The sequence below is a fragment of the Puma concolor genome, chromosome C2 (assembly GCF_028749965.1).
Source record: "Puma concolor isolate L17-30 chromosome C2, mPumCon1.1.hap2, whole genome shotgun sequence".
NCBI classification, from domain to species: Eukaryota; Metazoa; Chordata; class Mammalia; order Carnivora; family Felidae; genus Puma; species Puma concolor.
Window position 1 is genome coordinate 19,965,385 of NC_141675.1, and position 13,408 is coordinate 19,978,792.

At 39.2% G+C, this 13,408-nt stretch overlaps 1 long non-coding RNA gene across 1 annotated transcript; it reads right to left on the minus strand.

Annotated features, from left to right (window-relative positions):
• Positions 1 to 8,195: 8,195 nt before the first annotated feature.
• LOC147577127 (uncharacterized) lies at positions 8,196 to 12,089 on the minus strand. Its single transcript, XR_015255751.1, has 3 exons — positions 11,955 to 12,089; positions 10,086 to 10,365; positions 8,196 to 9,834 (listed from the first exon to the last, which is right to left on the minus strand). It is a non-coding gene; the product is annotated as an uncharacterized LOC147577127 (long non-coding RNA).
• Positions 12,090 to 13,408: the final 1,319 nt, after the last annotated feature.

Consider the following 13,408-nt stretch of genomic DNA (forward strand, 5'->3'; position numbering starts at 1 on the left):
AAAATTAACATTGATATAAACATGTCTGAATATAAGTAAAGCAATTCTAAGTTCATTACACAGTTAGTGAATATTGTTCATTTGCACAATTAAATCGCATGCAATCTTTCCTTAATTATCTTTCTCTATTTTAGACATTTTAAAATTCATGAGATATAACAATAAATACAATACAAACTTCCCAGTTTTAAAGAATTTTAGTTAGTATACTATAAATAAGTGTGCATTGAGAACCATGTAGAGAAAGAGATGTAAATAGAACAACTGCCTTTTCTTAGTTGTTATTTTGGGAAATTTATCAAAATGTGAACTTAATTTCTGTTCAGGGCTGGAATTCTAATTGAAGTAGGCTATTTCCTATATGGTATAATTTGCATAGTAATATTTTTTTCTTTTTCTGATTATTGAAATTCAACCATTAGTGATTCATTCTCTAGGTGCAAGCATTGTGGTCTTTCTGTAGGCCTTTTAAAATGCAAATGCACATGGAAAAGTGCAACCAAATTAAGTTCTTTATAATTTAGAATGGTTGTAAATATCACATGGATTCTTTTCTCAGCATAGCAACATAAATGTTTCTAGGTGTCTGAAGTGAAATACACAAAGTAAGACATTAAAAGTTGGAGGGAAGGCAAATTCTCAGAAAAGTGAGTGGAAAGACATGTGCCAAAAACCAGTATCCTGTACTTCACAGTTGTGGCTGTAGCCATTCCTGGTTTTGTATTGTATATGTGTGTAGGTGCTAAGTGCTGTAATGACCACGGCATCTCGTGAACTGAAAAATAAAAGAGGATATTCTGACAGGATATTTGGCACATGGTGATACTGTCTGGCCCTTGGGCCTTTGAGTTTTCCATTGATCCTCTGCTTCCAATCTGTAGATGACATGGGGAGAAAGAAGGAGTGAACAGGTATTTGCACAAAATCCCAGAAGATTTTTGGAGCCCAGACTGGTGCGAAGGCCAGTGTTTTCTGTTGACATCTTTTTCATGAGCCTTTTTCTGGATGCCAGGGTACTGGGAATGGTGGTTTTTCCCTGTCCCCAGGGGTGAAAGTAGATTGTTTGGAAACACACAGTACTTTCCTGCCACTGTTCGTTTTCACAATTATTAACAGGAATAATCATCATAAAGGCAAAAAAAAAAAAGTCTTGAACATCTGAAGTAGAACAGAAATTTGTTTGGCACTAGATATGATTTCAAAGTAGGGGCAAGCCACTTAACAGTCACATAGAACATTTCCCATCTGTAGTAAATCAATAAGTACTGACTGAGTTCCTGTTGTAGCAAATATGTAAAATCATCACTTTTTTAATACCTACTTACTGTATACTCTATGTGAGACTGTGTTCCCTACACTAAAAACTATCATTGAGTACAGTAAGAATATTAGAGACTTAAGTGCTTTGTTCAGGATCAGTAGATGGGTTAAGACAGGGCATATATAAGTCAAACATTTTTATTTTTAAGGGAGTACATATGAATGCATATTCATTTACCAATCTTTTTAGGTAGGGCAAAGAGCTTCCTTTCAGTATGAGTGCTCATTATCATCTCTTTTTATAACCCATGATGCGTATTCTACCTGGTGCACATACTGTGGAATTCCTGTCCAACAGTTACTCTCCTTCTCCGTGCTGCCAGGAGCTTCTTAATTTTTTTCCCCATAGTGTTCTCCCCTTTCCCAAATAAATTGGGTGATTTTCTTCCTTAGCAGCACATGGTGCTAGGTATTTAACCAGCTCCTGGCCAATGAGACACAAAGAAACCTAGAGAACTTCTTTGAAAGATGTCCTTGTTCGTAAAGGGTTAAGAACCAGGGGCTATCCCAGGGTAGCTTTCCAGCCTTTGGTTATTGATTAATGAGGGTGAGCTGCTTGAGCTGCTTCAGCCACTTTGATTCAATGAAGGAAGTGTTCCAATAATCTGTAAACGGTTGGATAGAAAGGTGGAAAAAGGATTATTTGATTAAGTTGTTGTATTAAACAGCCCTGGAACTTTTCTACTTCAAGACTTCCGGCTAGTTAGAATAATAATTCCATTATTATTTTGCCTTTCAAGTAGAATTTCTGTTATTTCCAGCCAAAACATATTAATTAAACATCACAATTCTTATTTTGTTTCTTTAACTTTAATGAGATATTAAACACATTTATTAAGATACACCATATGAACAGTCTTTCCAGATTGTTATGATTTTTCCAGTCTTTTACAACTGTCTCCCACCTAATTCAAGAGTAGATCTGTTTGTTGGTTGTTTTTTGAGCAACTAATTTTTTTTTCTTTTTTTTAACCTCCCAATTTTAGTGAGAAATAGACATGCATACTGTATATATTTCAACTGTATAGCATGATGGTTTAATTTACATCAGTGTGAAATGATTCCTACAGTAGGTTCAGCTAACATCTACCTTCTCACATAAATGAAATAAAAAGAAAAGAAAAGAAAAGGGGGGCGCCTGGGTGGCGCAGTCGGTTAAGCGTCCGACTTCAGCCAGGTCACGATCTCGCGGTCCGTGAGTTCGAGCCCCGCGTCGGGCTCTGGGCTGATGGCTCGGAGCCTGGAGCCTGTTTCCGATTCTGTGTCTCCCTCTCTCTCTGCCCCTCCCCTGTTCATGCTCTGTCTCTCTCTGTCCCAAAAATAAATAAACGTTGAGAAAAAAAAAATAAGTTAAAAAAAGAAAAGAAAAGGGGCGCCCGGGTGGCTCAGTCGGTTAAGCGGCTGATTTCGGCTCAGGTCATGATTTCTTGGTCCGTGAGTTCGAGCCCCGCGTCCGGCTCTGTGCTGACAGCTCAGAGCCTGGAGCCTGTTTCCGATTCTGTGTCTCCCTCTCTCTCTGCCCCTCCCCTGTTCATGCTCTGTCTCTCTCTGTCCCAAAAATAAATAAACGTTGAGAAAAAAAAAATAAGTTAAAAAAAGAAAAGAAAAGGGGCGCCCGGGTGGCTCAGTCGGTTAAGCGGCTGATTTCGGCTCAGGTCATGATTTCTTGGTCCGTGAGTTCGAGCCCCGCGTCCGGCTCTGTGCTGACAGCTCAGAGCCTGGAGCAGGTTTCAGATTCTGTGTCTCCCTCTCTCCGACCCTCCCCTGTTCATGCTCTGTCTCTCCCTGTCTCAAAAATAAATAAAACGTTAAAAAATTAAAAAAAAAGAAAAGAATAAAGAAAAGAACTTTGTGATGAGAACTATTAGGATTTACTCTCTTAATAACTTGGCTACATACAGCACACAGCAGTGTTAGGTATAGTCATCATGGTATACATTACATCCTAGTATTTACTTATAACTGGAAGTTTGTACCTTTTGACTACCTTCCTCCAAGCCCTCCTCCCCCAGTCTCTGCCTTTGGTAACCTCAAGTCTGATCTATTTTTCTATGAGTTTGAGTTTTTAAAAAAATTGTTTTAAGAGTATATATACAAGTGAGATCATATAACATTTGTCTTTACTCTGACTTATTTCACTTGAGGTGAAAGGTCCATCTATGTTGTCACAAATGGATTTCCTTGTTTTTATGGATGAATAGTATTCCAATATGGATATTACTGTTTCCTTCCTTCCTTCCTTCCTTCCTATCTATATCTATCTATCTATCTATCTATCTATCTATCTATCTATCTATCTATCTAATATCTGTCTAATCTACCACAACTTCTTTAATGCCCCATCTGTGGATACTTAGGTTGTTTCCATGTCTTGGCTATTATAAATAATGATATGAACGGGGGGGGGGGGTGTGCAGATATCTTTTTGAGTTAGGGTTTTCATTTCCTTTGTATATATTCCCAGAAGTGGAACTGCTGGATTATATGGTAGTTTAAATAAAAAAAAACATTTTTTTAATGTTTTTATTTTATTTTTTGAGAGAGAGAGAGAGAGAGAGAGAGCGCAGGTTGGGGAGGGGCAGAGAGAAAGGGAGACAGAATGTGAAGCAGGCTCCAGGCTCTGAGGTGTCAGCCCAGAGCCCGATATGGGGCTTGAACTCACGAACTGTGAGGTCATGACCTGAGCTGAAGTCCCATGCTTAAAAGACTGAGCCACCCAGGTACCTCAGTAATTTACATTTTTTGAGGATCCTCCATACTATTCTCCATAGTGGCTGTACCGTTGACAATCCCCCCACCAACAGTCCACAAGGGTTCCTGTTTCTCCATATCTATGCCAGCATTTGTTATATCTTATCTTTTTGGTAATGACCATTCTAAGAGATGTGAGGTGATTTCTCATTGTGGTATTAATTCACATTTCCCCAATGACTAGTGATGTTGAGCATTTTTTCATGTACCTGTTGGGCTTTTGTAAATCTTCCTTGGAGAAAGATCTGTTCAGGTCCTTTGCCCTTAAAATTTTTTTCCTATTGAGTTGTAGGAGTTCTTTATGTTATTCTGGATATAATCCTTTATCGGATAAATGATTTTCCTCATGCTCATTTGAATAGATGCAAGGAAGTATTTGACAAATGCAGAATCCCTTCATGATAAAAACTCTTAAATTAGGCATAGAGGAAGATATCTCAACTTGATAAAGGCCATATATGACAAGTCCACAGCTACCATCTTACTCAGTGGTAAAAGATTGAAAGTTTTCCTGTAAGGCTAGGAGCAAGACAGGATGTCTACCCTCACCACTCCTAGTCAACATAGTACTAGAAGTCCTAGCTAGAGCGGTCAGGCAAGAAAAAAAAAGTATCAGAATTGGAAAGAAAGAAGTAAAAGGGTCTTTACTTTGGGTCTTTACAAATGACCCAAAAACTGCTAGATGTAATCAAGTTGCAGGATACAAAATTAACATACAGAAGTCAGGTGCATTCCTCTACACTAACAGTGAATTTTCTGAAAACGAAATAAATCAATCTTATTTAAAATAGCATAATAACAGGGAATTAACTACGGAGGTGGAAGATCTCTACTCTAAAAACTGTAAGACATTGATGAAAGAAATTGAAGATGTGTATGGGAAGGTATCTTAGGTTCATGGATTGGAAGCATTAATATGGTAAAAATGTTAATTCTGCCAAAACCATTGATAAATTTAATACAATCTCTATCAGGATTTCAATGATGTTTTTTACAGAAGTAGAAAATACACCTGTAAATTTTATACAGGAGCACAAAACATAGTAGTCAAAGAAATCCTAAGAAAGAAAAACAAAGCAGGAAGCATTAAACTTAATGATTTCAAGTTACACTATAAAGCTATAGTCCTCAAAACAGTATGATACTGGCATTTGGTGTGGGGGGGGGGTATGTGCAAAGCATTAAATTTAATTTTCATAGAGGCAATGTGTCTTTTTCACATTCATATTTCATTGTTTTATGTAATTTTTAAATTAAAAAATAAAACTGTAATAAGTACAACAAAATTGGCTGAATTCCAGTAAATAATACAACTGGTAGGAATAACCGTAGGCACAACTAGAAAGTAGCTTTAAGGAAACTGTAAGCTTTCAGAAACAGGAGGCTCTGACAGGCTGAAGGTTAGGGTAGAAGACAGAGTGATTAAAAATGGCTTTGAGGGGCACCTGGGTGGCTCAGTTGGTTAAGCCTCTGACTCTAGATTTTGGCTCAGGTCATGATCTCACAGTTCATGAGTTCCAGCCCTATGTCAGGCTTCTTGCTGACAGTGCAGAGCCTACTTGGTATTCTGGCATGCGCGTTCCCTCTCTCCCTCTCTCCCTCTCTCCCTCTCTCCTTCTCTCCTTCTCTCCTTCTCTCCTTCTCTCCTTCTCTCTCTCCCTCTCTCTGCTCCTCCCCAGGTTGCATGTGCAGTCACTCTCTCTCTCTCTCTCTCTCTCTCTCTCTCACTCACTCAAATAGATAAATAAACATAAAAAAAAAGTTTAGGGATTCCAAGTTTGAGAGGAATAGGGATACCACTGTAAGCAAAAGAGAAGTCATTGGGAGGAGATGTTGTTGAAGAAGACACACAGAGTTTGAGGTAAGGTGGGATTTAGGAGTTACCATGTTCATTCTTTTAAACATCCAGGAGATCAGTGTTCTCAAAAAACCAGAAGTACAAATTTCCATATATCTCCCTGAGAAGACAGCTGGATAGGCAAGCTGAAATATACATAATTTATGCTTATATATTTAAAACTAACTTGAGTCTCTGTTAACTTGTTTACATAGTCAATGCATTAGTTATGGAATAGATTTGTGTTTGGGTAGCAAAATAAAAACATCTTGAAGCACGAATGGATTATATACATAGGACACTGTGCTTTTATGTGATTTTTCTATGTCTGCAAAATATCCCGCATTTATTACAGCCATGCCACTCCATGACGTTGCTTTGTGTAGTTCAAGGTGTCACTCCCATTCAGTTGGTTTCAACAACACATTACTCCTTCAAGACTGTATCCTTGAAGATGGCTCCCTCTGTGGGAATGGTGTGTAGAACATACATTCCAAGGTCAAGGAGAAGTTGAGAAGCCTCTGATTGCCTGAGTGTAGCTCACAGGTCAACCAGTGGTCACATCCTCTTGATGACCTCCTCCACCATTGTTACGGAACCAGACTGGAACCCTGGCAGAAAAACCAAGTGGCACCAGAGATCTTGGTGGATGGGGGATTTATTTAACACCACTGGGCTCAGAGGAGACCGTTTCTCCAAAGATCTGAGCTCTGAATGAAGGGGGGAGCGTTAATTGATGGTTGTAAGCTTCCATATCTGCGGCAGGTTTTCGTGCCTATGGCAAACAGGGCAAGAAGAACTGGAAAGAGGGGTCTCTAAGCTAGAGACCAGAGCTTGTTTTAGTCCCATTGGCTATCTTATGGCGGAAAACTTTATTCGTTTTCCCAACACCATAAGTTCACTCCTTTGTCAGTTTATTCTGTTTCTTTCAACCTCCCATCTGTTTATTTAAAAAGATCCAGGGTCCCCAGACAATCACAAATAGGTTCTGTATTTGGCCATTACATTGATCTTTCTTAGTTAATAGCTACTCAGGACCATTTTGTGTTGACCATAGTCCCCTTCTCAATATCCAAGCTCTAATTATTTTGAGCCATGATTTTGCTGTAGTTTTATATGTATTTTCATTAGCAATTCCAGAATTTCATGAGTAATGGGAAAGGACTCTTGAAATAATTTTTATGAAAACAAAATATTAACCAATGAACCATTTCTGAAACCCTGTGAGGTTTTTTCCTGAGGAATAATAATAATAAATAATACTGATATTAGTATTACATTAATATTTATTATTATTGTTAATTATTATTGTTTGTCTCTTCTAGTCAAATAGACACAGTGCTGAGGAATTCCACATGTAAAACAAACGAAGGACCTTTGCATTCAAGATTTTCTGAAAAAAATTAAAAACAATCTAATCCATATATCAACATAGCACAGTTCAATACTGATGGGGTTCAGGGCAGACTACCCCAAAATATGCTACTCTGGCATATTGATTATTTTGAATTAAAGTTGCTTAAGAAATAGCCCCTAGAAAAGGAACACTCCGACCGTCCTTTGCCTAAAATCAGGAAATAAATTCCCCCAAGTGAAAGGTATCCTCCTGGAGGGTAGAAGGCATCCTGACTACCACAGATATGAACTCAGGGTGGAGAAGCCGTATAAAGAAATACTGTTAGGGGCACCTGGGTGGCTCAGTCGGTTGAGCAGCCAACTTCGGCTCAGGTCACGATCTCGCAGTCCGTGAGTTCAAGCCCCGCGTCGGGCTCTGTGCTGACAGCTCGGAGCCTGCAGCCTGTTTCAGATTCTGTGTCTCCCTCTCTCTGACCCTCCCCCATTCATGCTCTGTCTCTCTCTGTCTCAAAAATAAATAAGCATTAAAAAATTTTTTTTTTTTTAAAAGAAATACTGTTATTTCATTAACTTGCTACACCAAGCTCAAACTTCTTTGTCTTATCAGCACTTCACAGATTGTTTCTTTGTCTAAAAGGTATAAAAGCTGCCTGCTTTGGTCAGTTCTTTGAGTTTTATATCCTTCTGAGCACATACAAAAGTAAAATTTGTTTTTTGTTTTTTCTCTTGTTAACCTGTCTTGTGTCAACTTACTTATGAGACCAGCCAAAAAAACTTGAAAGTGCAGAAAGGAAAAGTTTTCATCTCTTGGGGTGCTGACTCATTTGGTCAGAGATAGTCTGGAACGATGTTAGTAGACAGCAATCTCACTCTTGAGAGGTAGAGAGGAGGATTGCTTTAGGATATTCCCGAAGGATGTTTGCTCCAGAAGAAAAATGTGTTACAGAAACACTATAGCTAACAACTTCCCTAATGTGGAGGTAGAAATAGACATCCAAATCCAGGAGGCACTGAGAACTCCCATCAAAATCAACAAAAGCCAGGCAACACAGACACATTTCATTGTCAAATTTGCAAAACACAGAGATAAGGAAAGAATCCTGAAAGTTGCAAGGGAAAAGCAATCCCTAACCCACAAGGGAAGACAAATAAGGTTAACAGCACACCTCTCCAAAGGGAGTGGCATGATATATTCAGTGTGCTGAATGGGAAAAATATGCAGCCAAGAAGACTTTATCCAGAAAAGCCAAGAATACTTTATCCAGAAAATACTTTATCCATTCCAGCTATTGTAGTTGGGGGAAAAAAAAAACCCAGAAAATCTATCCAGGATGGAAGGAAAGATAGAGTTTGCCAGACAAAAACTAAGGGAGTTCATGACCCCTAAGTCAGCTCTGTAAGAAATATTAAAGGGGACTCTTTGAGCAGGAAAGACAAAACCAAAAACAATGATTAGAAAGAAAATCTCCAGAAACAATGACTTTACAGGTAATACAATGGCATTAAATTCATATCTATCAATAATCACTCTGAATGTAAATGGGCTAAATGCTCCAGTCAAAAGAAACACTATAGTAGTAATTCTCAAATTTGAATGTGAATCAGAATCTCTTCCTGGAGGGCTTATTAAAACAAAGGCTGCTGGGGCCCACAAAGTTTCTAGTTCAGAAGGTCAGGGGTGGAGCCCAGGAATCTACATTTCCAGTAAGTCTCTAGGTGATGCTGATGCTACTGGTCCAGGGACACCACTTTGAACAGTCTCTGGAAAGATAGATTAGTATGAGGCAGGAACAAGAAACAGAAAATTTTGCTTCCAGTTTCTTTCAATTTCAGTGGTTCACAGGTTAATATTCATAAAACAGAATTTTATTCATACTTATAATTTGCTCAAAAATTTCACTTTTTATAGTCTTCTAAATAGTCACAACAATTAACTGGGCACTGAAAATCATTAGCAGTGTCCCTAACCTTTCACCTAAGTTCTTGACATACTAGTCCATTTAGTGGCTGTCAAAAAAATTTCTAAGCTTTTATGCTTTACATGTCCATCTTATTTGTTATCCTTTGGATGTATTCCTCTCCTCACCATTATTTTTCCCTTCCAAACTCCAACCCCCTCTTGAAGACTCAACTAAATTCATTTTCCTTCATTACATTTTCTCAGTTAAAGTGATAGCTTCTCACTTACTACATATTTATTTGTACTTTGTCGATTGTATTGTGCAAAACGTTTCATTCCTCCCTATTGTAGTTAGGGGAAAAAAACCTAAATACTTATGTAGCATTTATTTTGTGGCAGGTTTTCAAATCCTCGGATCCACCCTATGAGACAGATATTATTATATCCATTTTACAGACAATTTGCTTCTCTATAGTTCATTTTACTTTAAATTTAAGTTACATGATGTCAAACATGTGATTTAAATAAATTTGTGTTCCCCCAGAGTACCCATCACAGTGCCTTGCAAATAATAATGTTTATTAAAATAATTGCTGCATTTAAGATAGTTTTCTTTGGGTTCCTATAAACCAGTGATGATGAAATATTCATATATTTGAGCAGGTTAGTTCTACAGGCTTCTCTGTGAGCTCAATTCTATAAGATTTTTTTTTTTAATTTTTTTTTTTCCAACGTTTATTTATTTTCGGGACAGAGAGAGACAGAGCATGAACGGGGGAGGGGCAGAGAGAGAGGGAGACACAGAATCGGAAACAGGCTCCAGGCTCCCAGCCATCAGCCCAGAGCCCGACGCGGGGCTCGAACTCACGGACCGCGAGATCGTGACCTGGTCGAAGTCGGACGCTCAACCGACTGCGCCACCGAGGCGCCCCTCTGTGAGCTCAATTCTGACTACTAGGAATGACAAATTGATGTGAGGGTACAAAGACCTGCTTGTCTGTCCTCAGTGCAGAACAACTCCAAAGGGTCCATTGAGTCCAGAACTCCCATGGAATGGGCTGAAGCCTTTGCTGAGATTGCATTGGAGCTCAACTTCCCCTTTTACCCAGTTCTGCTTCTTTTACTCTCTCTCAGGTGTGGACCTCAGGGGCTTTCCCCAGTAAACTTCCTGCATACGTTCCATGATTCCAGAATCACTTTCCTGTAAAACCCAAATGAAGACAAAAGGAAAATGGAAAGATGAGATTTATTAACTTTTACTTTTTTAGAGACAACATTTTAGAGTGGAAATTAAACATGCTTTCTAATCAGAGACATTGGAGTTTTTTAGGTATCATCTCAGGGAAGTTCCTTTATCTCTCAGAGCCTGTTTCCTCATCTTGGAAGAGTGATTTGACTGGAGGTTGAAGACCATCCTACCGCAGTACTTGACAAAATACAGGCGCTCTGTACAGGGAGGCGTATACGTGGGTAATGGTGAATCACTAGAAGGCTAAATATCTGGAGCACATTTTCTGAACCACCCCCAGATGTGCTTTTTATTAATTGTGTTGTAATACTATGGCTTGATTTGTATTAAAGCTTCCACTTAAGGAAGCCACATGAATTCCAAGTTACTCAGTGTTCCAGGAGTGAGAGATTCCCTCAGTTGTGGGAGTAGGAGCAGTTTTTACAGCATGAGAGACTGGAATTTACAAATCTTCATCTCAGACAATGACAGTTACGTAACATCTGCGATTCCTGTTTCGCAGTGGCTTCCAAGCCCGAGAGCCTGGCTCTGTGTTGTCACAATATTGGTGTTGACCTGCTCAGTTTTGCTGTTCTTCCTTGACCCAGTTTTCTCCTTCCGTTATCTGATTTAATTGTTATGGCCTTGGCATTTTATTATAAACCACCATTTTAGAAAGTGTTGGGGTAAGCATATATTGATGTCCAAGATTCTGATCTTGAATCTTTCCCACAGTAAATGCAATCTGCATTTCTGTGAACTGATCAATCTTTCCCAATAATCTCTGTCCATGATTCACCTTTGTGTTTCATTTACAGCCACTTCAGCTTGAACTCTATATTCAGCTATCATACCTGAGGCGAGCACCAACCCCAAACACCTGCTACTCTGTATTTAGTACTTATTATGTACTAAGCGTTATATTAAATACTTTACAAAGGGCGGTCTCTGGACCAGAAGTGTCAGCATCCCTGGGAAACTTGTCAGAAGCTCAAATTCAGGGGTGCCTGGGTGGCTCAGTCGGTTGAGCGCCTGACTTCGACTTGGGTCATGATCTCGCAGTTTGTGGGTTCCAGTCCCATATTGGGCTCCGGGTGGGGCCTGCTTCAGATTCTCTGTCCCCCTCTCTTCCTGCCTCTGTCCCGCTTGCACTTGCTTTCTCAAAAATAAATAGACCTTAAAAAAAACCCTCAAATTTCTGAGACTCATCTAAGATAGAGAAAAATCACTAACTCTAGAGGTGAGGCTTAGCACTCTGTGTTTTGACAAGTCCCCCCAGGTGCCACTGCAGAATGCTCTAGTTTGAGAACCACTGCTCCACCAGTATTATAGCATCTTATTATAGAGGCCTAAAACTGAAAGGAAAACAGTCTTACCCCCATTTTACAGTTGAGGAAACTAAGACTAAGAGAGTCTTACTTTGTTGATTATTAAACTTAGGTCAGCCACGCTGCACACCGTGTTTCTGGTCTTTGAATTTTACTAGGAGAGTAACAAATAAAAATGCTGATTGTCTTCATTATAATAAATGTATATATTTTAACCCTGAGGCAGGTTCCCACCTGGTAGGGTTCCCTGGTGATCGTTCTTCCCATCTTTTGTGGATTCACCATGTCATCCTTGTTAAAACTTGTTCCAAATATTCTCTACTTTTTCTAGCTCACAATGCTGTTTCTTCAGTAGAAGGCCTCATCTGTGTTTTCCTAGAGATCCAGGGACAAAATAATGAAAGCCTTTCTTACATTCTGCCCTTCCACTTTAGAATCTCAGTACATCTTCTTGTTCCTGTTCCTATGTTCTTTCTCCTAAGGAACAGGTGACCCTTTTCTCTGCTAAGATTGATTACCTGCACTCTTGGTTCACTAGTTGTGTTTTTCTTTTCAGTTCTTGCTCAATCAATTCTCACCTTCTCTCACCTGCAACTTCTCTCCCACACATTTGGCCCCTTAACCTCATCAACAAGGTATGTTGGGACTTTGCTTTTTCTAAAGAGGAACAACCTTCCTCAATCCTGCTACCAGCCCTCTGCCCACCCCCCCCCCAACCCCGTCTCCCTTTTTAATCTTCAGTTGTCAACTTTCTTTAAAAAATAATCTAAGATTGTTTTTTAATTCCTTTGCCACTCATAATAGTGATACCTTGTTGGTTTAACAGGACCGTTGAAGGTAATCAATTAACTTGTTAAAACCAGATCCTACCCCCCCCCCACCCGACAACCCAAACAAATCCAAAACCTTCCTCAGTGACAGTAGTGTTTTCCCTTTAATACCTCTACCCCATTTGTTGTTTGTTATCAGCCCCATCTCTATAACAAAACTTTTCCCCAACTTGGATTTCATGACATGGAAATAACCGAGCCCATTGAGCCATCTGTTCCCATCTTTTTGGTTGTGATTTGGTGTCTCTTATTATTTCTATCAAATCATTATGAACATTTTTAGAGACTCCTATGTGTCAGGCTAGTGCAAAAAAATTTAAATGAGAAAACAGTACACTGTCTTAATTCACAAAACGGTTTTATGCAGATGGTGCTATTATCCATGTTTTATGGATGCTGGGGAACAGGAAGAGACATAGTGCTAAGCTTCTGTCCTAAGGACTTTGTGTTTCTTTCTCTATTCAACCTCACTAACCTTATATTCTCCAACAACTTAACTATACATGCCCAGTGCTCTAGAAAATGAAAGCGAACACAAGCTCTAACCCAGAATCTACTTCCCCAGAGCAGGGCTTCTATTCCCGACTGTGTAAACATTCCCACCTGAACATCTTCCCCCAAACCTCTGACTAAAAACGTCTGAAGAAAACTCATTACCTGATACCCTTTCCCCAATAAACATAAAAATAAAATCCACCAACCGTACCCAACCAACCTTCTTGATTTCTCAATTCTTAACGGTGTCACCTATTTCTAATACTCCAGGCACAAAACCATAGAGATAGGTTTTTTCCATTTTTTTAAGTTTATTTATTTATTTTGAGAGAGAGAGAGCGAGCATGCACAGAAGCAAGGGAG